This window comes from Apium graveolens, unplaced genomic scaffold, assembly GCF_009905375.1.
Source record: "Apium graveolens cultivar Ventura unplaced genomic scaffold, ASM990537v1 ctg8777, whole genome shotgun sequence".
NCBI classification, from domain to species: domain Eukaryota; kingdom Viridiplantae; phylum Streptophyta; class Magnoliopsida; order Apiales; family Apiaceae; genus Apium; species Apium graveolens.
Window position 1 is genome coordinate 40,698 of NW_027421462.1, and position 4,672 is coordinate 45,369.

General features: G+C 33.3%; 1 pseudogene; it reads right to left on the reverse strand.

Annotated features, from left to right (window-relative positions):
• Window positions 1-3,524: 3,524 nt before the first annotated feature.
• Window positions 3,525-4,579, reverse strand: LOC141705323 (tubulin alpha-4 chain-like; annotated as a pseudogene).
• Window positions 4,580-4,672: the final 93 nt, after the last annotated feature.

The window sequence follows — 4,672 nt, forward strand, 5'->3', positions numbered from 1 at the left end:
AAGAGATTGTAGGAAATTCCTGGTAGGAATTTACGTGGGCGTCTGGTCTATTTCCTACCAAATATCCTCATTTCCTACCAAATTCATGTATATTATGAATTTGCAATAAATATCTTATGCTTAAAAACTACTATTCGGTAGGGGTGCACGCGGGTCAAGTTAGGCGGATCACGAACAAAACTCTAACCCAATTCATTTAATTCAGTTATATATATTTAACCCCATTAAAGTAAGTTTAAATTTTATCGAGTTGGGTCGACTAGATTTTTGGTCAGTTTGGTTCGGTTTAGGTTGGGTAATATAAGCTACTAGGCAAATTAATTTATTTTGTGTCATCCGTGTTGGATTTTTAACGCAGCGAGGGCATGGAAAAACACTTTTATACATACAAAATCCAAATAAAAGCATATAAATCGTGAATAAAAATTCGAGGGATCGAATCTAACCTTTTAAAATAATTCGGAGACAACGATCAGAGATCCTTAGCAGTTGCTCCTCAAGTGTGAAGCACTCCACCGGTATCCACCAAGAAAACGATGTTAAGGAGGAGGAAGAAGGTGGAGAGAATTGGGTTTTTCAAACTTTTTGGGTTTTCGGGTTAGCATGTGGGTAAGAATAAAATAGGGTCTATAATAGTGTATTTATAGGCAAAATTTTCAGCTGAAATTTTCCCATAAATAATATTATTATTATCCCATTTATTATTCTCATTAATAATTAAAACACCTTTTAATTATTAATCCTTTTTCTAAACACTTTAGAAATAATTCTCTCTCTTGATTTAATTTCCAAAAATTAAATCCTTAATTAATAATATTAAGAACTTTTCTTAATTAATTTATAATCAATTAAATCTCATTTAATCAATTATTAAATTTTCCAATTAATTAATTTCATAAATAAATAATTATTAGCCATTATTAATTAATTCCTCCACCATTAAATCATTCTCTTTTTATGGTGTGACCCTGTAGGTTCAATATTAAGCCGGTAGTAAAATAAATAATAATAAAACTATTTTATCATTAGTAATATAAATTCTCTAATTTATTAAATATGATTAATTAATTAATCATATTTATTCTACATCGTGAGGGATACTTCTCAGCATATCGCCACTATCCGGATAATATGAATTCACTGCTCAGAATACCAAGAACCTATTCAGTGAATAGTTACCGTACAATAAACTCCTTCTACCCTACAATGTCCGATTAAATACAAGGCATGGATCTCGTGTCAAGCCTATCTAATTCAATCACTTTGCTTACCATTTACTATGCGTAGTTCTATGTAAATTAGAAACTCCTTTCTAATTTCATTTACTATGGCCAGAGATTCCTGAACTAGCATAAGTGGATCAGCGTTGAACATCGCTTCCTTCACTAGAAGGGGTAGATCCTTTATTGATCATACACTATCTTCGTGTACAAATTCCTATACCCAGAAGAGCCCTAATAATTGTCCCTGGAGACTAAGAACTAAACCAAAGCATAGTTCAGTGTACACAACATGACTATGATGACCTCAAGTCTAAGGATACTTGTACAACTATCACTATATGAACAACTGCTGACACGTGAGTGAACTCCATCAGTTGTTCAGCCGTGCGAGTCATGTTCAGTGAACTTATTCCATAATAAGCACCTACATACTAGCTATAGTGTCACCACACAAATGTCTATGAGAACAGACATCCTTCATAATGAAGCAAGCATAGTATGTACCGATCTCTGCAGATTATTAATTACCAGTTAGTAATCCTACGACCAGGAACTATTTAAGTTTAGAGTTATCATCTTTTTAGGTCTCACTATTATGATCTCATCATAATCCATAAAAAGCTTTACTCTAAACTATGGTATATCTTATTTAAACACTTAAATAGATAGAGCCCGTAATAAAAACAAAACAAGTCTTTTATTAATATCAATGAAATCAAAACAGATTACACAGGAAGTTATTCCTAAATCCTAATACATGATTGGACTTAGGACATATTCCTTTCAATCCGTCAAGCAACAAATCAACTTTCCCAAAACTTTCCTATAATAAAAAAATAATAAAATAAAAACATAAAAATTACTTGAATTGTATGTAACAAAGCATTCTTGTTACATGCATACGATCACATGGAATACTGACTTTTCGTTTATTAAATTAAGTCATATAAACTTATAAGAAAAAGACTAAATGAACTCAAAAGAAGTAGGTGTGCGGGTCAAGTTGGAATCGGTAGGTTGCACGCAAAACCCTAAACTAACCCATTTAATTCAATTTTAATAATATTTAACATGATTCAATTTCGGTTTGAATTTTTTAGGTTGGTTTAAGGCGGGTTAGGTCCGGTAGGGTCGGTTAGGTCGGGTTTCAAAACCCATGGTCACCCATACTATCCGAAATTAGGTTTAATTTGATTGTTATTTGTGGTGATAATGTTGTATATGTTGTATATACTATATTTATACCAAATTTTAATTTTATTAAGATTTTTTCACTACTAGAAAAAAGACCTTAGACATCGGTTAAAAACCGATGTCTATGTAAAAAATGTATGATGTCTTCACGACTGATGTTAAATATATTTTCTCATAGACATCGGTTAAAAACCGATTTCTATGTAATATTACACATCGTTTCTGGAAAATTTCTGATGTCTAATTCACATTGATGTTATATAATTGTGTAATGTCAAGTTCAGAAATGTAATATTATGATGATTAGACCTATTTAAAACTATAACACACAAGCAATATTTATAAAACAACATCGATTACAAATAAAAAACAGATATCTATAACCTATTAGACATCGGTTGTATTTAAAGAACCGATGTTAATTTGAACAATAGACATTGATTGTTTTCTAAATAACCGATGTCAATTTGAACAATAGACATCGTTTATTTTTTAAATAACGATGTTAATATGATAAATAGACATCAGGTGTTTATTTTTGAATTGATGTTATTGCCTTGTTTATATGCTAATATCCCTTCATTAACATCGAATATTAGACAATTATTAAAAAACTTAAATCTCAAAACTCAACCAATGCATATATTATTACTCAATTGAATTCAAGATCAACAAATTCTCAATGTGTACAACTAATATCAAATATGTTCATCATTCTAAACAAAGTACAACTAATGTGTAAAATTAACCATATTTCTATTTCTAGTACTCAAGTCATCCCCTTTCATGCGGGCTCCAATTTTCTTTACCATGCTTCCAATCAATAAAAAGATATATGTCTCGCCTAAAAATTTTCCAATCCTTTAAAAGATATCTGATGCATAAACTGAAACAGTGATTAGGGAATCAATTAGTATGTATCAGTTAATAAGGTAGGTGACACTAAATAAATGGAGGACATGTGCTCACCCTTGACTCATCAAACTTGTACCAGGTGTTTGGAGCAGAACTAAGGAAAGAGTAGTAATGCCCTGAAGTAGCATATAGATCTCAAAACTACTATAAATACATAAATGGTGAGCAGATACTAAAGTTATAATTAAATGGTTATAGAACATGAAGCATTAAAAAATTTCCAATATTATGCATGATATCAAACTTGTGGTCAATGCGGGAGAACACCTCAGCCACACTGGTGGAGTTTGAAATCATGCAGACAGCCCTCTAAACCTTGGCAAGGTCTCCGCCAGGAACAACAGTAGGGGACTGATAGTCGATTCATACTTGAATCCAGTTGGGCACCAGTCAACAAACTGAATTGTCAGCTAGGTCTTGATAGTTGCAACAACTGCATTGACATCCTTGGGGACAACATCACCACGATACATCAAATAGCAATCCATGTACTTCCCATGACGAGGATCACACTTGGCCATCATGGAGGATGGCTCAAACGCAGTGTTGGTTATATCAGCCACAGAGAGTTGCTCATGGTATGCCTTTTCAACTGATATGACAGGGGCATATGATGAAAGCATGAAATGGATCCGTGGATATGGGACCAAGTTGGTCTGGAACTCAGTCATATCCATATTATAGCACCATCAAATCGCAGAGATGCAGTCAAGGAGGAAATCATCTGAATTAAACATATACAGACCAAATGATTAGGAATACTAAAGAACTAGCATTAGAACAAATTCAGAAAATATAATTCCCCTATATCATCTTCCCCAAGAGAATGAGCAAAAATGTTTGGGTGTGTTTCATGAAGTTCAAAAAATGTACACAGGTCCAGATAAGAATGGAAAAAAACAAAAAAATTTAGATAAAATCATGAAGAGTGATACCTGAGAAACAAGCCTGTTAAGGTTGGTGTAGGTGGGACGCTCAATGTCTAGCGAGCGCCTACAAATGTCATAAATGGCCTAATTGTCCAGAAGAATAGAGATATCAGTGTGTTCCGGGAGTGAATGGGTTGAAAGGACATTGTTGTAGGGTTCAACGACAGAAGTTGAAACCTGTGGTGATGGGTAGACAGTAAACCCAAATTTGGACTTTTTCCCATAGTGAATCAACACTTCTTCCTTGCAGTTTTCACAAATGAACTTTGTATCTGGATCTTCTATCTTTTTAAGCTTTGTAAACGATTCAAGAGCATCCTGGAGGTGGTTACATCTTTAATCTCCAGGCTCAAATCAATGGAGGGCTCATAAGTATCAGATAAGTGCTCGCAATTACAACATTTCAGCTGA